The following is a 23,698-nucleotide window of genomic DNA, read 5'->3' as shown; positions in this document are numbered from 1 at the left end:
TTTCTGTGATCAAAACCCAACATTTTCATTCAAAACAGATCTATCCTGAGGCTCTTGTTGAAAAAGACATTTTTCACTGAAATATTTTGTATTAAAATGACAACTCACAATCTGCATTTTCTCTTCAAAGTATGGTGGAAGCAATGCCTTTCATAAGAAGCAGACATCTCCTGAAATAACCTCTGCTTCATTCATGCCTTCCCCCTATTAAGCTTCTGTTGGAGGCTCCTCTCATCTGTGCTTGACAGTCAGGCAGCTCAAGTGGGCCGGGAGCAGTCTCTTTCATTACTCCAGTGGTGGAATTCAGTCCATTTGCAGGGTAGTTGATTGGGCCATTTACATATCATCATAGAAACAAGAAGTGATTCATAGATTGTAAGGCCAGAAGGGATCTTGGAAAATCGTCAGGTCCAGCCCCCTGTGCCAAACAGGAAAGATAACTGGGGGTCAGGTGAGCCCAGCAAGGTGACTGTCTAGTCTCTTCTTGAAGATTTTCAGGGTAGGTGATTGCACCACCTCTGGAGGGAGCTTATTCTACAGTTCAGATAATCCCTAGCTGGACACAAGGATCTCTTGAGGTCCCTTCCAGCCTTACTTCTCTATGAACTAGAAGCTTAGTCATACCAGGCATATTGCCCAGATTGTATTTGGGACTAAAAGACATAGTTGTGGCTTTTGAGATAAGGGTAAGGTAAAAATGGCTTTTTGTTAAAAAAAAAAAAACACTTACACCCAATTTCCATGAGGTGCTAAAGCATTTTCCCAAGTAGAAATGGGCTTCGCTGTGTACATTGCTTTAAGCACACACTTAAAGGTAAAGATATACTTAAACTTAGCATATGCTTTGCTAAAACATGGCCCAATCAGGAGCTGGCACCCTGTTCCAATGATGGGCCAGCACTTTCAACCCAGCCATTCCTGTGGGCTGCTGATCACCTGTTGCTGCTCCAACTGTCCCTGCTCTGTGCAGGGCTGCCCCCTCATTCCTCTTAACGTAGTCTTCCTTGAAAAAGCAATGCAAAAAAGCATGACAAGCAACAACTTGGACCAGTTAACTCAATGGTGAGGGTAAGCAGAGGCTTCAGTGTCAGTGGGCAGGGGGAGGAAAAAGCATTCCTCTGCACAGACCAGGGACCCCTGAAGTGAGAATCAGGGACTGGATAACCTCTAGTAAAAGGTGGAAAAGATCTTTTGGTTGAAACAGCAATAGGCAATTGTCCAGCTATTAATAAAACATGCAGTGGATCAAACCTTGGACCAGATCCAAGCTCTCTGCATGCTGGATGCGACCCATGGGCTGTAGGATGCTGACCCATGGATCACTAAATAAGTATTTGCAGTTAGTTTTTTATTTATGGTATAAAAGTTATTTTATATGAGTGATTCTCAACCTGGGTTCCACAGCACCCAGGTAAACCCAGAGATTTCAAAGAGCAGTCCAGTGTGTTAAAGATATCTCTACCTGTTCTGGTCTTTCTAAAATCTTTGCAATAGAAAAATGCTCTATTACTTTTCTGTAGTCAAGAAATAAATGAAAGCTAAGAGCTGGCATTTTCTGAGGGTTGCCTTGAGTCTCTTGAGGGGTGCCTTGACAACCACCAGCCTCTATGAACTTTATACAAGTTCAAGGGATCACTGAAGATACAAAGGTATTTTTGTGCATCCTGGGTGAAAGTGGCAAGTTAATGGCTCTCACTCTTTTCAAAAGCAGTTTTAAATCATTATGTTATGTAATAGAAAACATTAGACTTCCTGGGAAGTAATCCTCTTTCCCAAGTACTTGGTGCAATCTAAATGCTTTTACTTATCATGTGACCAAAAAAAATTCCTTTTGAGTGGTATGTAGTGGATAGGAATTGGGCATAAGGAAGGCATTAGAGAGTGAGCATTTTTAAGTGAAGTAGTCAACAAGAAGCTTTTGTGTCTAATGTTATTCTGAATGGATACATGCCACTGACTGGCAGAGCATTACTTATTTCTTCATGTTGATCATAAAATTAGTATAAAAGCCTTAATGGAGTTATAAATATCTTCTTTCCATGAGAGGCCTGGGAAGAAAATTATAGTGCTAAGTCTTTCTAAAGATAATATCATTCTGTACAGATGCTATCTGAGGAGACCAAGGGATGGGCAGGAAACATGCATCTGGAATCCTGCATTCTAGTCTCAGTTTTGCTGTTCCCTGAATTTATGACTGGGCAAATCACTTCATCTTTCTGTGATTCAGTCTGCCCATCTGTCAAATGTGGGTAAGTGCCACAGCTGAAAAGCACATTGAGGTCTATCGATTAGAAACTGAGCTCTCATTTTTATTCAGTGATGCACTAATGCATTGAGTCAGCCATATTTATATTACCAGCATACTGTGGATAAAGTAACACAAACAGAATGGCAAACAACATACTCCCAAGATTTTAAAACTTGTGGTATGTACCTAGAAAACTCCACTGAAATTGTCAAATGTGTGACAATTTCTTGTCCCTGTAAAAATATTTTGTAGGAAGTTTAAGGGTTGGAATAAAGTAATCGTGGAAAAGTTTCGTGTTGGCAGAAAATGCAATTCTTTTTGCAAACTAAACACCAATGCAGAAAGTTAGCTTGAATTGTGCAGCTTTGGTGTCTAGATACTAACTTTCAAACTCAAACCAGTATTGTGCTATTTTATGAAGCTGTATTCTTCTTACAGCTTTGGTAGAGCATCTTTCCCGGGTATGACAGTAATATAGCGAGAAACATCCACAGAGCATAATGACCAAGTGCAATGCAATTGCGTGGCTAGTTCCTGGCAAGTAGTGACTTTGAGAAGGACTTGGGGCTCACGCTGTATTATTAGCTGAATATGAGCTCCTAATGGGATAGTGTGCTCAAAAGGCCTGATGTGTCCTTAGGTATATACCATATTTTCTTGCATGTCGCACACCTAGGAATATAGGAGCCTGTTTTTGAAATGCAGCATAAAGGAAAAAAAGGCTTAGCTTGCAGTATGAGTAAGTAACTCAGAAGCAACTCAGCTTCTAGAAAGCTGAGCCAGCTCCTTAGCTTGCTGCAAGCCATGTATGCCAGATGGGGCCCTCAGACCACCCTTACATGCTGGTTCAATCTGACATGCTGGGTATTGCTATGGACCAACCCTGCGTGCTGGCCTGATCTGGTGCTTGAGGCCATGTCATCCATCTGGGGGGTTCCACACCGGTCCAGAAAGTTGGCAATGGGAAAAGCGGTGGCAGAGTTAATTGCTGTGGCTCCCACAGCTGCAGCAGTTAATGTTGCCTGCCACCACTCCCTTGCAGTCAGATTTCTGGACCAGCAAGAATCTACATTTCTTGCATATAATCTGCACTCCAATTCCCCCCAGCTGGTTTTGGGGAAAGGGTGAGTGTATTATGCGAGAAAATAGAGTAAATGGGGGTATACTGAAAAAGAAGAGGGAGGTTAAATCATCTCTGTCTTTACCACTGGTGCAACCACTGCTGGAATACTATGTCCGTGCCTTTCATCTACTGGATGATCAACATGCCACTTGAGACGATCTTGAAGTTACCTAAGTATACAGGCAATTCTGTTGCCCCCTCTGGGTGCATAAGTGCCTCCATTATAGGAATAGGAATGCCTCTGTATCTCTGGAGAGCAGTTTGTAGTCAGTGCAGAGCCAAAGGTCAAGTCAAAGCTCTTTTATCCTTCATCCTTCTGACCCCCAAGTATTCAATAGGGTTCTCAGTCTAGTCTCAGTTACTTCAGGGGTGAATTTCCTGACCCTTTATCTGATTTCAGTTAAAAGGTTCAAAGGTTTGGAAAACAGGTCTTACAGTCAAGAACTCAAGAGTTCAGTTTATTCAGCTTAAAAGAAGATGCAGAAGTGACTTGATTTATGTGTAAGTGTCAGAATTTGACAATAGAAGGCATTTTCTCCTAGCATACAAATTATTTGGGTAATGAGATCAGACTAGATGATCACAGTGGTCCATTCTGGCCTTACAATCTATGAATACTGCAAATCCTTTTTTAAGCCACAGAATTGCCTCCTTTCTCCTCTCTGCTTCCCCACACTGAGCAGTATCTGGCTCTGTGAATAGCTCTGCTGAAATCAGTGTAATTCAGGGTGGCAAACTCTGGCCTTTAGTTTTTACTGTGCCCTGATCAAAGAAAACTCCATTGGACTTTAATGAAGGTTTGGCCCAAGTACATCCTCAGTGAAGCCACGTTGAATTAGCGATTAAAGATGGACGTAGTTCACAGGGTGCATTTACATGGCAAGAGCAGGTACTTGGGTTGTGTTTGAAAGTGGAACACTTGCGACGACTGAGGAACAAGTATGCACTAGCAGAGGGCAGTACTCTGCTCTCTTTTGGTACTTCTTACAGTTGATTCTTATTTTCACTTGTTAGGTAAAAGCCAAGAAAAACTTCACAGGTACGTATTAAGTAGAGGACATGAGGTTTGGGGGTAATGTATGTTTTACAATTTCTTCATCATGGAATTGTTGGCAGACTGTCTTATAGGTAACTCAGAACTACAGTACTCCCTCATCCTACAGACAACCAACATATTCAACAGGGTTCTCATCCCTACTTTTTATTACTGTACGGGTGAATTGTCTGATTCCTTATCTGGCCTCAGTTCAGCAAAGCACTAAGTATGTGCTTAAGTCCATTTGATATCAGTGGAATACTGAGTACTTTCCTGAGCTGGGACCTCAGTATATATACATTTCCACCCCTGCCCAAATGTCATAGCCAAGTTAAAATTAATACATAGGCAATGCACAATTAATTTGAGGCCCCATTGAGCTACTGACCTTTATTAAGTCATTCATTATGGCCTGAGATATTGTTAGGTGACCCTCTTCCTCTATCCAAAACTTGGTATTATCATCTACTATTTTAAGCTTGTTTACAGAACTGGAATAATGCACAGATATAAAAAGGTGATTACAGCATCATGTGTCTGAGCTTTTAAGTTCCTTTTCCATGAAAACAAATCAAAGAATGTCTGAATATCTGAAAGCTAGACAGCTGTTTTTTGCTTGTCATGAGCTTGAATCAAGCACTACTTCATTAGGATGCCAACCTTATATAAAACATTAAAGATCTAAAAACATTAAAAAAAACCCCAAACCAGAACAAATCCACCAGGAGCTGGTAATGCTTTGTCCATCAGAAGTAAATCCAATTATTTGACTAAATTCTTTTGAGCTGCATTTTCCACATATCCTCCACCTGGCCTCTAAATTTGCCTCTGAGACTGTTGTTGCACATGTTTTTGCACAAGCCTGTGGGTATTGTGTGAATGAATTCAGGAAGTAATGTCTCTAATCACCTGCCTGCCAGCAAAAAAGTCAAGTGCCAGAGTATGCAAAAACTTGCATCCACTAAATAATCCACACTGCTCAAGGGGTGGGATGCGAAAGACAGGTCGGCTATCTCTTTCATAGTTCTTGAGAGACAGGGAGAGAGATGGGAAGGCTGATTCTGCTTTGTGGGTGATGTAGAGGGATGCAGTTGTCTTTCATCAGACTTTGGTGCATCCGTGCAATGGAAGCCAACAGTGAACCCATACTTCCTACTAACACCTGCACACCTATGTTGTGATCTGTTCCTCTACCTCCAGGGGTCATATTTCACCAGGGACTGAAGGATATGTGTTATAGCACCACCTCGAGGCTAAGTGTAAGTTGATTAATGTGCTATAGGCATTTCCAGGGGGTATCAGTGCCATCTGAGGATACAGCATAAACTTTACTTATAAGCTATAACAATAAACCCAGTTTGAAGAAGCCTAGGTATGCATGAGTCCATGCCTGCATTCACTTAAGGGACACTGACATAAAATGTGATCTTTATTACTTTCCCTCTTGTTTTCTGAGGGTTGTACATAAGTATGGTGTCATATAAAAGATTAATAAGCATAAATCATCATCCTTCCACCTCTGCTTTTGAAAGTGTAATTATTTCCATGGCAGCCCATTGACAGTGTCAGGATTATGGATGAACAAGTCAGGAAGTGAAGGAGCAGGCAAGGATTTAAAATTACAGATCATCTTTCCATGTAATTAAACAGTGACAGAGAAATTAAAAAAAGGCCTCCTAGTGTAAACCAGACTCTCTCTTTTTGATGCCTTTTCCAAGAGGTTTCCAGGAAGCATCAATTTGTCATGGGTCACTTTCCTGGGGAGAGCATAGAGTTATGCTCAGATCCTCAGAATCCATGTCTAGCACAGTGGGGTCCTGGGACTGGGGTTCTTGGTGCTACAATGCAATGCAAACAATGCAAATAATACATAGTCATAATCATTTACATTTGGCAGCTCACACCCTTTTGTTTTCGACCTACTAAACCTTATAAAAATAATTCAGATTACACATTTTCTTAGTCATTTTCAACTTTAAGCAGATTGACCAGATGTCAGAGGTCAAAATTCAGGCTTTGCATTCTGTATTTAAACACATAAATAAAAAGCTTGATTTTCTGGGTGCCCACAGCCGCTACAGTTGCAAAGCAGTTCTGGCAATCAGACCTTCCATAGAGGTGTCTATTTTTAGGCATATAGCGTTGGAACCTCTGGCTTGAGATCACACTGCTGTGGTCCATTGTGTTTCTCTTGTACATTTTGTTGCCATTTGGGTCACAGCGGACAAGTCACTCCTAATAAATCTCATCATAAATATAACAAGGAGCATGTGGGTTAGGAGGATTATTGATTAAGTGCCAACAATATATTCAGTCCTGTACAAGGAAGAACTCAAGATAACCCCTCCTCCAATGTTCTCCAGTCTAAAAAAGCTATAAATATGTGCACCAAAACAGTAGGCAGGATGTCTACAGACTAAGCTTGCAAAAGCTTGTGTGCTAGGCATCCTGTGTTCTTAGCTTGGATTTTATTCATATGGCTTTTATGATACTCCACCCCCAACCTCCCTCCCCCGCTGACACTTTACCGGCCTGGAGGGGAAAACCACTTCAACAAGCCAGTTGCTGTGACTTGGCAGTAAAACATTTGGTTAGTTACAGTCTAGAAATTAAATGCTGTTGCCTATTAACATGCCACAGCAACCACAGTTTATTCACAAGTAACTTGCACTGATGGCATCAGTGAGAATATTGAGTGGTACCTCCAGCTCTCATGAGGACACCGGCACAAAGAGAGGCTCCTAATTTCTGAAAACACTTTCTATATGCAAGGTAGCTTACAAAGGACTCAGGGGTCAGTTAACCAGTGAGGATATAAACAACAAGAATTTGTAGCGACAGGTGTAAGAGGGTGAACAATATCAGGGAATCATAGAATGATAGGAAATGAGGGTTGGAAGAGATCCTCAGGTCATTGAGTCCAAACCCCTGCTCAAAGCTGGACTATCCCCAACTAGATCATCCCAGCCAGGGCTTTGTCTACCCAGGTCTTAAAAACCTCCAAGGATGGAGATTCCACCACCTCTCTGGGTAACCTAGTCCAGGGCTTTACTACCTTCCTGAAAAAGGTTTTCCTAATCTCTAACCTCAACTTCCCTTGCTGCAGCTTGAGCCCATTGCTCCTTGTTCTGTCATCTGCCACCACTGAGAATGGTCCAGCTCCATCCTCTGTCGAACCTTCCATCAGGTAGTTGAAGGCTGCTATAAATCCCTTCAGTCTTCTCCGACTAAATAAGCCCAGTTCCCTCAGCCTCTCCTCATAAGTCATGTTCCCAGCCCCTTAATCATTTTTGTTGTCCTCCGCTGGACTCTGTAATTTGTATACATCATTTCTGTAGCGGGGGGCCCAAAACTGGACGCAGCACTCCAGATGTGGCCTGATCAGTGCCAAAGAGAGGAGAAAACTCACTTCCCTTGATCTGCTGGCAACACTCATACTAATGCAGCCCAGTATGCTGTTAGCCTTCTTGGCAACAAGGGCACACTGCTGGCTCATATTCAGCTTATTGTTCACTGTAACCCCCAGGTCCTTTTCCGCAAAACTACTGCTTAGCCAGTTAGTCCCCAGTCTGTACTGGAAGGGGACATCAAGGTGAAAAGCCAATGCCTTGTAGCAACAAGAGCATCAGCGTCCTTACCATTACCCTGCTGGTCGATACCTTCACCCTATTAGATGCATTCAGAGAGTGCTTTCGAACATGGACCCAGTGGTGAAGATGAGTCTGTCTGGACGGGGCAGCCAGTCAGTGGAAAACAATCAGCATAGCAGGAACCCACACAGAATGAAACAGCTTCCGTTTTCCAATGTGATTTTTAAAGTTGTGGGCAACAAAACATCCCACAATGCCTTGTTAAGAGAATTGCTCTTTCTCTTCTGGCTGACCTTTATTATGAAACCAAGAGGTTTTCTTGTCCCTGGGAATAGTTTATGTAAAAAATCATTGGAGTTCATTTTCCTCTTGCTCTATCAAGCATCAAGGCTCATACCTGTCTCTAGTTAAAAGACATTCCTCAGTCAGAGACCTGAGGAAGAGTGTGGTGATGCTCGACAGCTTGCCAATGTCTGCGCCAGCCATACAGTTGGTTCAACAAAAGATATTATCTGCAACAAAGCTCGCCTTTTGCATTCCTCAGCCAAAAATTTAGAGAAAGTAGTTTTGCTTTCTTCAAACATGAGCAGAAATTGTGACCCAATGAAATGTTGTATTGTAGGATCCAAATTGGACCCTCTCCCCCATGTCAAATAAAAGAAGTGGTTTTTTTAAGGGTAATTCAGACTTTTAGATATGCATAAAAAATGTTAACACTCTAGTCCCTGTCTGACTTTGGACCCCTCCAGGGAAGAAGCCTGCCTAATCTGCACATCACAGAGCAATGCTCTCACAAAAGGACTCTGAGGTACCCAGGGGAATAAACTTCTACCCTCTACCTCCCCTGTGCAAAATGAAGTTTCTTTTCCACCTAGAACTTTTACAATATTTGAATTCTCCTCAGCCTGAAGAACAGTGTTTGTCACTGAAAGCTTGCAAAGAAAGATTTTTATTTTTTGCTACTATTTAGTTGGTCTGATAATAGATATCACCCCTGACCCAAGAGCTTTGTTTATCTCTATTTTTTAGATCGGGGTGGGCAATTATTTTGAGCGGAGGGCTGCTTACTGAGTTTTGGCAAGCCACTGAGGGCCACATGACAGGCAGCCAGGGAAAGATAAATATTAATTTTCTAAATTTTGTAGGGGACCCGCGGGCCGGATAGAATGGCCTGGCGGGCCGCATGTGACCCATGTGCCGCATTTTGCCCACCCCTGTCTTAGATCAACAAGGCTATACATGTATCCCTGAAACTCTGTAGCCCTACTCTCAATTGCCTTAACACTAACCTTTGTCACTTCTCCTTTATGGCTTGTATGGTGATAGTCATAGTGATTACACTGCAATGTATATTTTGTGTATATGCACATATACATACCGACCTGTATTTTGTAAGGGATTGAAATTAAATAGCTAATAAAGGGAAACTGCCCCATTTGTAGCATTTCTTCATTTAAATGTTCATTTCTCCCATTCCACCTCTAGCTGTGCAGGATGCTTTGCTGACAAAAAATAAAAAAGGCAGGGGATCGTTGGCTAACACATTTTATTTTCCTGCCTCCACTGCTTCTCACCGGAGGGTTTGATATAAAGAGGCAGCATTTCCCCCTAACCCACCCTAGAAATATCCAGGGTTAAATTAATACAGAACCAGTCAACATTCATTTCACCTGTTTTTCCCTGTCTGATCACTAGATCCTGCCATTAGTAAGGATTCCTAGGAACTAGAGATCTTTATAGAAATGGGAAAAAGCCAATGTGTAGGATATAGCTTTCATAGGCCATCAGGATCTGCTTGAGAAGCACAGGGCCTGAATTCTGTTTTGCTTCTAAAAGGGGAAAGCCTTCCCCCAAAGGTGTGTGAAGACTCCAGGACTGGGTCCATGTTTATATGTTGCTGGTTGCCCCTCAGTATGGTTGGCTACACCTTTCTTTTAGCAGTTGCACTAATGGAACTCTATTGCATTTTCTGTGGTTGCGCTGAGAGGACAGCCCGGCCCATTGAATCACATCCTGCCTGATTTAGAGCACCTGCCGCTCCCAGTATCCTCCGTGCAAGCTGCAGGGACTGAACGGCTCCGGTCTTCACACACAGAATCTGATCCTGAATCACTCTGAAGTCAACAGACAAACGCCCGTGGAATTCAGTGGGAGCAGGAATGGGCCTTTGTTTGCAGATCCCGTGGACAGCAGCTGTTTCATAGCCTACTCCGGGGCTCCTTCTCTACCCTGTCCCCAATTCCAGTGGCACTCAACAGCTACCTGGGCTATAGGAGGATCCCGGCAACACCCTAATAAGCACAGCCTGGCTACTATAACTGTGCCCTGGGCACAACCTTTGAAAGGCAGGGTCTCTCAGTGCCAGGGCTGGCTGTTTTCTTTGGGCTGCTTTTATATCTTTAAAAACATACTAGCCTGTTATTTTGGAATTTTCCTAATGTAGCTGTTTAAATATTTACAGTGGGGTATAGTCAACATCTTGTCATTGTTTCCACTCTCAATATTACTTAATTTGAAAGTTATTTGATACTGTAAACAGTGCCGGTCTCCCCATTTGTCCCAATAATAACGTTTGAATACTTGCAAAAACATTTCTGAAGCTCTGACTTCAGTGCTCCCGGTTTCCCTAATTGTGAGCTAGCTCTCCCCTACTGTGGCGATCCCCACGGTGCAGAGGAAGGCTCTGCTGGGAGACTTTCCTCCCGGTGTGATCTTCAAAGGGAGAGGTTATGAAGAATGAATGAAAATAACGGGGAGCGTTTACTTCAAAGAGGAGACAAATGAGAAGGTGCATGAGATGAGCATATGAAATAAAAAATGGGGTGGACACATAAGCCAGGTGCTCTTGTTTACTCATCCTCAGAACACAAAAACCGGAGGGCATTCGAAGATCGTGAAAGGCAACACATTTCAACTGGTAGAAAAAGGGAGAGGCCCGGAGAGCTGCAAGGACGATTTTGAAAAGCATCGGATACTTTTATTCAGAGGGTAAACTCCTCAGCGCAGACACTGTCCTGCTGTTCTGACTGAGGCTCCTCACTATTACCACAATGCAAATAATAACTATTTGTGGCTTACAAAGAAATCTGTGCTTACAATAATCAGGATTAAAAATAGAAATAGAGAACGAAAAGTTTCGAGGGTATCTCAACCCTCATGGCCCTCTCCTTGCAGACAAAAATAAGGTGCGTGCAAGGTGTCCTAACTCGCCGGCGATGCGCAGGTGTGCACGCACCCCCGAGACTGGCCGGGCTCCCCTGGAAACGCTCGCCGCGAAACTGGAAGTGCCGGCAGAAATGCATTTCTGGTTTCTCCGCTGGCTGGAGACCCCCGACTCGGGAGGCACCAGCCCCCCGTGCTGTAACGTATTTCAGTCTCTCGTATCCACGCTGCGAGGCCCTGCTCCTGGGTGCTGGCGGCAACGGCACTCGACGGACCGACCGTCTGTCTTGTTCGGGGCGCCACTTCCCACGCGCCCTCTTGGAGAGCGCCGTCCAGTCTACCGCACAGCATCTTCCTACGTAAAATGAAAGGTTGGATGGAAACGCTGTCTGTGAGCTGTTTTCTGGAGAAACGATCCCGCTGTCCCGTCCACGCGACAGGTCTGCAGCGCCGCTCCCCTTGACTCGCGCTTCGCTCCCCTGCGGCCCTTTCCGTTCCCCCTCCCCCGGCACGTCTGTCTAGGAGTAAAGACTGTTTTAGCCCCTCGGATTTGGCACCCTCCGCTTGGGGAGGACGGGGGCAGGGAGTCGCTTTCTGCACAGCGGCGCGGGACGAGCCTGAGGGCTATCCAGCGCTCCTCCATGGTTTTCTATCTGAATCAGGCCTCTAGCTGTCACGGGACGGGGGTGCAGCGAGGCACCCTACCCCTGGGCATCTGGGGGCCACTGCCCGGCGGGCTTTGCTCGCGGGGGCGGCCCTGCACACGAGACGAGACGAGAACGACTTGGAAATCATAAGGGGAGGGGGGGGAGGGGGCGGCAGTTTAGTGCCGGGCGCGCCCTCACACCGCGGCCCCCGGGAGGCCGAGTGCAACGGCCAACGGCCAACGGCCCACCCCGGGGGCGGGGCTAGCGGGCTTTCTCGGCAGCTGATTGGTGGCGGCGCGGCGCGAGGCGCGAGCGGGTTGGGCGAGCGCTGGCCCCCGCCCCGCCCCCCGCGCGGCTGGGTCGGACGGAGCGGAGCCGGGCAGAACAGGGCAGAGCGCTCCGCTCCTCGGCGCGACACGGAGGCGGCTCGAGCGGCAGGTAGGAGCCACCCGCGCCGCGCGCGGCCCTCGGGGACCCGGGGGGGCGCCACCGCCCCGCTGCATGTTACCTACGCGGTGCGCTCCTCCCCGGCGACACCTTACTGTGTGGCGCACCCCGCGCTGATAAACGTCACCTGTATAGCGCACCCCGCGCTGATAAACGTCACATGTGTGGTGCAACCTGCACGGATAAACGTTACCTGTGTAGCGCACCCCGTGCTGATAAACGTTACGTATGTGGCACACCCCGCGCTGATAAACGTCACCTGTATAGCGCACCCCGCGCTGATAAATGTCACGTGTGGTGCAACCTGCACCGCTAAACGTTACCTGTATAGCGCACCCCGCGCTGATAAACGTTACGTATGTGGCGCACCCCGTGCTGATAAAGGTCACCTGTATAGCGCACCCCGCGCTGATAAACGTTACATATGTGGTGCAACCTGCACCGCTAAATGTTACCACGTGGCACGACCCACTCTAAATGTGACCCATCTGTTGCAGGCTTCCCAGGTGACACGTTACCTACTAGCACAACCCGCACCACTAAAAGTTACCTGTATGGCGCAACCCGCGCTGCTCAACGTTACCTATATGGTGTGACCTGCGCCGCTACGTGTCACCTAGGCGGTGCAGTCCTGCCGGGTGACACGCTACCTATATAGTGCAACCTGTATTATTAATTACTGCTAAACATTACCGATGGGGCGCGACCCGCCCTGGCTGCACGTTACCTGTATTCTGTAGATCAGCGGTTCTCAACCTTTTTTGTACCAGGCCCCGTTCATAAACATTGAGGGCCAGTGCTGACCCAGTGCCCCCCACTCCCAACCTGCTACCCTTTGCCCCCAAGCCCCCCCGAGGGGTGGAGGGGGGGCAGGGAAAAGCCACAGTTTCCCACATTTTTCTCCCTTAAAGTTTGTTCGTGGCCCTTCGTATATTCTTACAACCCACTTTTGTGTCGTGACCCATGGGTTGAGAAACGCTGGCATAGATGACTGGTGAAGCAAGCAATAAATGTAGGCTGGCCACACGTGTGACATTTCTCCCACCATCAGGACTAGCCCCACTCTTGGAAGAGCCACCCAGCCATGGTCCTGCTTTGAGCATGGGCTGGACTAGATGTGACCCCCGGAGGTCCCTTCCCACCCTCGTTGACTATGATTCTGCAACCTTTGGGATCCAGTTGTCGCAGCTCGAGGGGCTCTTTCTATCCAGCTTTCATCTGAAGGTGCCGCAGGGCCCCCAGTGGGCTTTTGATCTGTGCCTGTAGACACTGAAGCGCTTTGCTCGGGTGGTTTGCTTGGTAGGGGTCCAGGGCAATCGGGGAGCATCATCCTGTCAACAGGCAGCAGGACGGCCTCACTGCTTCAGCCATGGTCACCAGCATCAAGAAGCAATCGTTTTGCATCATCCTCCACGTGCCAAGGTCCGGGACTGTGGTGCGGATGAGAAATGCAGAGTGAGCTGGAAGTTACTCTTCTTTCTTTTCGGGACAGATGGGGAGTAAGGGCCCTGCCACATGGTCAGATGAGAGTTGGATAGAAGTCAGCTTGAGAGTTGTTACACATTTTCAAGCACTAACTTTGGTTGGCTCTTGTTAGAGTTGGGATAGTCATTTTTTACAGCAAGATAATTATTTTGCATGTGTGGCCAGTCTAAAGTTATTGTGTCATTAACCAGTTAGTGGTGTGGTAATTGCTATGCACATGTGGCCAGTCTACTTTTATTGCACAATTAACCAAATACATGTAACATGTAGCAAAGACCTTAATGGAAGCATAGCCCTCTTTATTGCCAGTTTCTCCCACTAGTTTCATAAGTGTGTAAGAACGGGGGCTTCGGACTTACCTTCTCCCCAGGGCAAGGTGTCATGGGCTCAACTCTTCTATCTGTTGCTTGCCAAACACTGCAGGGTAAAATCAGGTCCTGAGTTTGAGTTTGGCCTCGTGTATAATGGATGGTTATATTGGTAACATGGGATGGCACTTGCAGTTTCCTTGTAAATGGCTGTGAATTCTTATATGTTTAATGACTCAAGTCTTTTATTTCCAAATGTAATGAAATGCAGTGAAAACAGGATTGCTTGGCTATCATTCAGTGAGGCTGTCTTACATTTCCCTTTCTTATTATTCATTAAACTTTGTTTTTCACCGTCTGCATTCAGTTTTAAAAGACCAAAGTGATCAATTGGTCCTGGTCCCACAAAGTGATGCATGGATCCTGCCTCCAGGTAGAATCTTACTGGCATCGGTGTTTTGTTAGGCTCAGGTGGTTAATACTACATTTGTTGCTGTGGCATTTGAATATCTTCTTCAAGTTCATTAAGCAATGTGAATAGCATCTGTCATGTGGTATTAGTATATGTGGCTTCTCCAATTTCTTTCCTGGTAGCAGGAAGGGAGGGGAAGTGCAAATCCCTTTTATTTATCCCATAACTGCCACTTGTTTGCTTTTGCTTTTGAACGATAACTTGATCTCTGAGATGTGAGTTGAGTGGCCTCCATGGTACCTAGGGGGTTTTCTTTTTTCTTATTAATATTGCTAAAAGAGGGTACAGCCATAGCTCTTGCAGGTGCTATATGGATTATATTGGTGTTTAGGCTCTAGCAGTCTATTCCCAGTTTCAGCTGTGGTTTAATTCTCTCTGATTACGTAAAATTTTAACTAGAGTCAGGAAATGTTGCCTTACTAAGGACTGGGATGTTGATGTCATATAGAAGCATAAATCAACACTGAAAACCTTTCCTTTAAGTCTGCTAAGGTCAGTGTGAATTGCAGAATTAGGCCAGCAATGAGCACTTTGGAATATCTCACCTATTTGTTCTGATCTTGTTTCCACTGAAGTCAATGGAAAAAAACTGCCTGTGGCTACAGCAGGCAGAAATGAGCTCTTTTCTTTTTGGCCATTCCTTCTAAAAGAAAGATTGAAACTTATGTTTTGCCTTATTTTTTATTTGTTTTTATTTTCTATGGATGTACTGTTCCCAGAAGGTTTGCATCTAGTTAGGATTATTTAGTCATTTGTCTTTTTTGTATAGTTAAAGCTTTTTTATTGGTAGCATTTTTTTTTGTTATTTTATTTTTAGTAATGTACTTTGTTATGGCTGGCAGGACTAGTTCAAAGAAAAGAGGAAAACTCCCTAGCAATTGCAAGAGATCCTTCCCTGCATCTTGAGGATGGCCCTGAATTATCTTTCAGAAACCATGAGACAGTTAATCTCCTTACAAGCAGATTTTTTTCCTGAATTGTTAAAGGTACTTTTTAGTATGAATAGCTATATTATAGACCATAAAGCAGGATAGATATGCACCTTTATATAGTAACTCAGGGATGCTTAACCCCTGGTCGGTGGGCCAGATACAGGCCCTGGTGCCATGGGGCTTTTCTGCACTTTAAGCAGATGGGATGCAAACTGGTTTAACATAGTTCAGTTCAGTATGGAGTAGAGCATCAGGCTGAACATACAGGGTTGCAATAACAAGAAGACTCAGTGTATAGGACAGTGGGTTTTCAACATCTTTAAATGAAAGGCACCCCTTGTTAGACTCAAGGTGTGCCTCAGAAAATGCTACCTCTTAGCTTTCACTTAATTTGTGACCACAGAAAAACAATAGGCCAATTCTTTTGTTGTAGAGAACTCAGGAAGACCACAATAAGAATATTTTAGGCACTATGGATTCTTATTTGAAATCTCTGAATTTATCTTGTGAATTGTATAGGTGTTTGGAAAGACTAAAAAGGAAGTTATAGCAGCCCAGGGTGCCGCAACACCCTCGTTGAGAATCATTGATGTAAGGGCTCCTATAGATGTGCGGTGAGGCTGCTTTGATGTGCTGTAAATCCAGCTTTGATGGATTTGATGTGCTGTAAATGTGCTGCTTTAATGTGCTGTAAACTGGCGCAGACTTGATTAATGGAGTCTGCTGGAGCGTGGAAACTAACATGCTCCAGCAGTCTCCGGCGTTGTGTGTATCAGCGTTCCCATGCTAAAAAATGGTGGCAGGGAGCTTTAAACTAAACTCACTTGATGAGCTTTAGTTCAAAGGGCCCTGCTACCATTTTTCAGGGTGGGGATGCTGATACACATGACGCTTGGCGCTTTTAATTGCCATGGCTCGCTAATTAAAGTGCCCCCCCCTTACCCCCACCTCCTGGAGCATGTCTGTACATGCCCTAAGATATCCAAGGGCAGTGACCACTATTGCAGTCATTTGATTGAAGGAGTAGTGGCAGGTGCCCTTCAAGGGGATTTTACTACTATCCTTTTGGCAACACAATCTCTGCGCATGATTTCTCTGGCTTCATACAGGTTTGTAGTAGTCAGTTGGGTTTGTGTTGTGTTTTTAAAGCCCAGAATTAAAACTAGGTGAAATTCAAAAGTGATGCATAGGGGGTACAAGTTGCTTGTGAGTATGTTTGCTTAAAGAAGATTAACTTCCATACAAGGGTTCCAGGAGAAGGTGCAGATTGCATGAGTTTAGAGAAGTTAAGCCAAGTTCAAAGACAAGCCTGAGACAATCCTGCAAGGGGGTTTGTTAGTGCAAAAACTATGACCCAGGGGTCACGTCTATATGAGATGCTTTACTGAACATTAGACTAATCTAATGCACAGTAAAATTGTTACCGTCTGCACATGTGCAGGACTTACTGTGCATTAAATTAGTCTAATGTGCCTTTTGCTAGTACCAACACATACAGGAGCTAGATAAATGGCGCATTATTTAATGCACCGTAGTAGATGCTGACTGGGAGCAATTTGCAGGGGGCAGCAGGGGACCTATGCCCTGATGCAGGGGGAGCTGTGTGGGCTTCAGGGGAGCCGTCTTCTCACATGGTCAGGAAGACAGCTGACCCTGCAGCCAGCACAGCTCTCCCCACCTGGTAGAGATTGGGACCAGCCCCTGGGAGAGCCTGGAGCTCCCCCTGGCTGTTGCAGGGAGGCAGAGCAGGGGAGGAGCAGCCCTGGACTGGGCTGCTCCTGTCAGGTGCAATTTGCTCCTAATGGGAATGCATATGTAGACATGTGCCCAGGAATGTATGAAGAAGCCTGAATTTTCTTTGCAGCAAGTGTATTACTTGTATGTGTAGATGCACCCAGGGAAGATCTTATGAATGTCAGTAGGATTTGAGCATAAGAGCTGGCAGATTCTATTAGACGATCCCAACCTGGTTGGATCACTTGTATCTAAGATCTTATTTTTATAAAACTAATTTCTACAGAAAAAAAAATAATTACAGTCATATTTGGTATGTACCAAAGCTTACTACATTTTGGACCAAATATGAATTCAGTACTCTTAAAAATACATGTGTGATTCTTGCTTACTGAGTTGACTATGTAATAAGAGGCTTAAAGTACAAGTAAACTAATTGTCTCAGAAACAATATAAAAAATAAGGTTGGTCAATATCTAGATTTTGCTGATAAATCTATTGAAAAATAACCACTGTAGTGATGTATACGGTTTTGATTCACTCCTGTAGCCTTTGAGACTATCAGTACTCTTATAACATTTTAAAACGTTTTGATAGTATTTTAGCAGTGGGCTGCATGAGACGATAATTGACTTAATGGTAAATAAATGTTAAATTTAAAACCATGGTTTTTGACAACAGCAAAAATGCTTTAGTTAGGTACATAGTCCAATACCAAGATGTTAATGTTGCAAAGCTTGGCTGAAAAGGTATGGCTTGAGTCAGTAAATCTTTTATTAGTTATATGCAACCAAGAAACTCAAATTTGAAGCAGTGCTAACAAGGCAAATTGTATATGCAAATATGTGTATTCTGATTGGCTCGTAGGCAAGAAGATTGTACTGGACTTAATAGTCACCGGCTGGATCACATACATGAATCCCTTTTTTCTGAGTACTTTTAGTATCTAGCACAGACCCAGTTCTTAATGTTGTACAGTATACCATCAAATACTTTGCCGCCCCACAGGCAATCATTGAGGATGTCCTTTGTTTATGTGAAGATTACTGTGAGCACACTGCAGTTCCTATCCAGTCCTGGACCAAAGATACAGTTGGCCCTCTGTCAAATGGCAGAGGCTATCTAGGGTCTTGCAGTAGTATTTTCCAGTGGCAAATAGATTAGTTATGTGAAATCTGGCTATGTTTTAAGCAGAAGTTTAAAGTCTAAGTAGGATTAGAGAGTGGTGCTGTAGCCACGATGGTCCAGGGAATACGCGAGAAGCAAAGGGGTTTTTTTGGTATTATCTTTTATGGGACCATCTTTATAGCTGTGAGACATGTTAGACAAGCTTTCAGGGATGAGGTGCCTTTTCTCAGGTCTGGACAAAAAGAAGACACAGCCTAACCTAAATATAAGATGGAACAGGACTGTCCAACTCTAGTGCGGCTAGGGCAGGGGTGGGCAAAATGCGACCCAACAGGCCATTTTATCTGGCCTGCAGGGCCCCTACACAATTTAGGAAATTAATATTTATCTGCCCCTGGCTGCCTGTCATGTGGCCTTTGGCTTGCCAAAACTCAGTAAGTGGCCCTCTGTCTGAAATAATTGCCCACACCTGAACTAGGGGACTGCGGACAGTGCTGGCATGCTGCCCTATGGGCCACATGCTGCAGTGGTGGTCCACCTGGCATCCTGCCTGCTGTGCAGGCTGTGTCAATTGTATTTAGCCCTCCCGCTGTGTGGGTTGTGTTGGTGATGCATGGCTTCCTGCTGTCTGGGCTGCATACTAGGGGTGTACAAAACGGGCTGTATTCGATTTGGATTTGGCCCGAATAGGGGATAGTGATTTGATTAGTTGACTCGGATCACTGTCCCTGATTTGATCCAGCTGAATCCGAATCTGAAGATTCAATGCTGATTCAGAGAATCAGCAATTCAGCCATAGACACAGCTTGAAATGTTTTTTCTACATACCTTGAGGTACCATGCGTGGTTCATGAACGCCATGATGCTGGGGTGGATGGAATGTCCTACAGGAGCATGGGGGGGGGGGGCACCCACATGCTTGGCGGCAAACCCAGAAATGGATTGGAAGTACTTCCAGTCCACTTCCGGGTCTGCCGCTGAGCATGCAGGGGGCCCCTCCCAGCTCAGCAGTCAGCTGCGGGGGGCACTTAGGTGGCCTCCCAGACCCAGGAGGCACCAGTCAAGCCTAGGGGGTGCAGGGGGCCCCCCAGTGCACTCCCCAGCAGACACGGAAGTGGACTGTAAGTGCTTCTGGTCCACTTCTGGGTCTGCTGCTGAACGTGCTGGGGGGCCCCCTGCGCTCCTGTGGGATACTCCACGCACTCCATCATCTCAACATTCACCAGCCTCCTTGTACTTTGACGTATGTAGAAAAAACATTTAAAGCTGTGTCTATGGCCGAATCTTTCCGAATCTGTCTGAATTGATTTGGAGGGTTCTGATTCAATTCAGGGAGATTAAAGGGTCTTCTGATTTGATTCGGATTCAGAGATTTGGCCACTGAATTGGGCTGAATCTCTGCTGAATCGAATCGGGAACCAAAGCTTCGCATAGCCCTACTACATAGGCTGTGGACAGTGGCACATGGATCCCTCTGTGTGGCAGCGAGAGGCAGGTGCTGGGGCCCACAGATGGCATGTTAAGTGCCCGCAGGCCACATGCTGGCTCCTGGCAAGCTGCCAGTTGGAAAGCCCTGAGATTTTTGTTTAACTTCATTATGTAAATGAAAAGAGTCACTATAAATGTGGAAGATGGCTGTTAAACAGTGGAGTAGTTATCAGATGTAGCTACAAAACAAGTGAAGGGCAGTTGAAATAGATGGTCCATGTAAAAGAGTGGGACCAATCAAAAGGGAAGAGGGTCCTTATTGCCTTTAGAGTACAGAGATGTTTTCAAAGACAACAGGTAAATCTTAATGAGTCACAACACTTGTCTCTATTTAATCCATGTCTTTAGTGTGTAAGTGTTTAGTTTACCAGGCACTAAAAGCCATGGCCTAAACATACCCCATGTTACTAAGGATGACTATAAGAGTATTATACAAGAAGACAAAGAGAAAATCATAGACAATTAGGGTTGGAAGGGACCTCAGGAGGTCATCTAGTCAAAGCAGGACCATCCCCAACCAAATCCTTCCAGCCAGGGCTTTGTCAGGCCAACGTGGTGCCTGTCTTCAAGAAAGGGAGGAATGTGGATCTGGCAAACTATAGGCCCATCAGCCTGACCTCTATCCTGGGGAACGTCTTAGAAAAGATTATCAAAGAGGCCATTCTTAACAGACTGGCTGATGGCAACATAATGAGGGATAGCCAGCACGGGTTTGTTGCAGGTAGGTCTTGCTTGACCAATCTTATTTCCTTCTACGACCAGGTGACCTGTCATCTGGACAAGGGAGAAGAGATTGTTGTCGTGTATCTTGACTTTAAAAAAGCCTTCAATCTGGTATCCCATGATCACCTCATAGCAAAACTGGCTAACTGTGGCCTCGGCCTCACCATGATCTGCTGGCTGGGGAATTGGCTCCGTGGTAGGACCCAGAGGGTGGTGGTTGATGAAAGTCAATCGTCGTGGTGCCCTGTGACCAGTGGGGTCCCCCAAGGCTCTGTTCTTGGGTCTATACTATTTAACATCTTCATTAAAGGGTACTGAAGGCACTTGCCGACGTCATTGCACAGCCACTGGCAGGAATATTTGAACGCCCGTGGCACACGGGCCAAGACCCGGAGGACTGGAAAAGGGCCACTGTGGTCCCCATTTTCAAGTAGGGGAGGAAGGAGGACCCGGGCAACTATCAGCCAGTCAGTCTCAACTCTATCCTTGGCAAAGTCTTTGAGAAAATTATCAAGGCTCACATATGCGAGAGCCCGGCAGGACAAATTATGCTGAGGGGAAACCAGCACGGGTTCGTAGCAGGCAGATTGTGCCTGGCAAATCTAGTATCTTTTTATGACCAGGTTACGAAATGCCTGGACACAGGAGTAGGGGTGGATGTCGTATACTTAGACTTCAGGAAGGCCTTTGATATGGTATCCCACCCCATACTGGTGAACAAGTTAAGAGGCTGTGACTTGGATGACTACACAGTCCGGTGGGTGGTGAATTGGCTGGAGGGTCACGCCCAGAGAGTCGTGGTGGATGGGTCGGTTTCGACCTGGAAGGGTGTGGGCAGCGGGGTCCCGCAGGGCTTGGTCCTTGGACCGATACTCTTTAATGTCTTCATCAGCGACTTGGACGAGGGAGTGATGTGTACTGTGTCCAAGTTTGCGGATGACACAAAGCTATGGGGAGATGTGGACACGCCGGAGGGCAGGGAACAGCTGCAAGCAGACCTGGACAGGTTGGACAAGTGGGCAGAAAACAACAGAATGCAGTTCAACAAGGAGAAATGCAAAGTGCTGCACCTAGGGAGGAAAAATGTCCAGCACACCTACTGCCTAGGAAATGACCTGCTGGGTGGCATGGAAGTGGAAAGGGATCTTGGAGTCCTAGCGGACTCCAAGATGAACATGAGTCGGCAGTGTGATGAAGCCATCAGAAAAGCTAATGGCACTTTATCGTGCATCAGCAGATGCATGACGAATAGATCCAAGGAGGTGATACTTCCCCTCTATCGGGCACTGGTCAGACTGCAGTTGGAGTACTGCGTGCAATTCTGGGCACCGCACTTCAAGAGGGATGCGGATAACCTGGAGAGGGTCCAGAGAAGGGCCACTCGTATGGTTAAGGGCTTGCAGACCAAGCCCTATGAGGAGAGACTAGAGAAACTGGACCTTTTCAGCCTCCGCAAGAGAAGGATGAGAGGTGACCTTGTGGCTGCCTATAAGTTCATCATGGGGGCACAGAAGGGAATTGGTGAGGTTTTATTCACCAAGGTGCCCCCGGGGGTTACGAGAAATAATGGCCACAAGCTAGCAGAGAGCAGATTTAGACTGGACATTAGGACGAACTTCTTCACAGTTCGAGTGGCCAAGGTCTGGAATGGGCTCCCAAGGGAGGTGGTGCTCTCCCCTACCCTGGGGGTCTTCAAGAGGAGGTTGGATATGCATCTAGCTGGGGTCATCTAGACCCAGCACTCTTTCCTGCCTATGCAGGGGGTCGGACTTGATGATCTATTGAGGTCCCTTCCGACCCTAACATCTATGAATTTATAATGGTGTGGACATTGGTATCAGAAGTGGACTGGCCAAGTTCGCCGACAACACCAAACTCTTGGGTAAAGTGTGCACACCTGAGGACAGGAGGGTGATCCAGGCTGACCTTGACAGACTCAGGAAATGGGTGGACGAGAACCTGATGGTGTTTAACACCCAAAAACGTAAGCTTCTCCACCTTGGGAAGAAAAACCTGTAGCATCCTTATAGGCTCGGCAGTGCTACGCTGGCTAGCACTACGGATGAAAGGGACTTGGGGGTCATCATTGACCACAAGATGAACGTGAGCCTTCAGTGTAATACTGCTGCTAGTAAAGCAAGCAAAATGCTGGCTTGCATCCACATATGCTTCTCAAACAAATTGCAGGACATCATTCTCCCGTTGTACTCGGCGTTGGTGAGGTTACATCTGGAGTACTGCGTCCAGTTTTGGGCTCCATAATTCAAAAAGGATGTGGAGAAGCTTGAGAGGGTGCATAGGAGAGCCATGTGCATAATCAGAGGTCAGGAAAACAGATCTTATGAAGAGAGACTGAGAGCCATGGGACTCTTCAGCCTGGAAAAGCGCAGGCTCAGGGGTGATCTGATGGCCCTGATAAGTTCATCGGGGTGCTCACCAGGATCTGGGGGAACATCTGTGCACCAGAGTGCCCCAAGGGATGACAAGGTCGAATGGTCGCAAATTCTTCCATGATTGTTTCAGGCTGGACATAAGGAAGAACTTCTTTACTGTCTGAGCCCCCAAGGTTTGGAATAGATTGCCTCTGGAGGTGGTTCAAGCACCTACTTAAACATCCAGATGTCTCTTGAAGGTGTTCAATCTTGCTGGGATCCTATGATCCCTGCTGATTTCCTGCCCCTGGGGCAGGGGATTGGACTTGATGATCTTCTGAGGTCCCTTCCAACCCTAATGTCTATGAAATCTATGAAATCTTGTCGAGCCAGGCCTTAAAAACCAACAAGGATGGAGAATGCACCACTTCTCTAGGTAACGTATTCCAATGCTTCACCACCCTTCTAGTGAGGGAGTTTTTCCTAATATCCAATCAAAACCTCCCTTGCTGCAACCTGAGACTGTTGCTCCTTGTTCTGTCATCACTGAGAACAGTCTAGCTCCATCCTCTTTGCAACCCCCCTTCACGTAGTTGAAGGCTGCTATTAAACACCTCCCCCCCCCCCCGTCTTCTCCTCTGTAGACTAAATAAGCCCAGTTCTCTCAGGCTTTTCTTAGAAGTCATGTACCCCAGCCCCCTAACCATTTGTTGCCCTCTGTTGGACTTTCTCCTGCTTGTCCACATCCTTTCTGTAGGGGTGGGCCCAAAGCTGGACACAGTACTCCAGATGGGGCGTCACCA

At 45.9% G+C, this 23,698-nt stretch overlaps 1 protein-coding gene and 1 long non-coding RNA gene across 2 annotated transcripts in view; one reads left to right on the top strand and one right to left on the bottom strand.

The window, feature by feature from the left end:
• Positions 1 to 10,287: 10,287 nt before the first annotated feature.
• Positions 10,288 to 12,039, bottom strand: LOC109284168 (uncharacterized). The gene is made up of 2 exons (XR_002091517.2): positions 11,865 to 12,039; positions 10,288 to 11,514 (listed from the first exon to the last, which is right to left on the bottom strand). It is a non-coding gene; the product is annotated as an uncharacterized LOC109284168 (long non-coding RNA).
• Positions 12,040 to 12,150: 111 nt separating this feature from the next.
• RCAN2 (regulator of calcineurin 2) overlaps positions 12,151 to 23,698 on the top strand; it is a 176,100-nt gene continuing 164,552 nt past the window's right edge. Inside the window, exon 1 of the mRNA XM_014608427.3 lies at positions 12,151 to 12,244. The gene's annotated coding sequence lies outside the window, so the exon portion shown is untranslated. The remainder of the gene's footprint in view (positions 12,245 to 23,698) is intronic.

This window comes from Alligator mississippiensis, chromosome 1 (assembly GCF_030867095.1).
Source record: "Alligator mississippiensis isolate rAllMis1 chromosome 1, rAllMis1, whole genome shotgun sequence".
Lineage (NCBI taxonomy): Eukaryota > Metazoa > Chordata > Crocodylia > Alligatoridae > Alligator > Alligator mississippiensis.
Note: the sequence above shows the minus strand (reverse complement) of the source record. Positions and strands in the feature narration are given on the sequence as shown.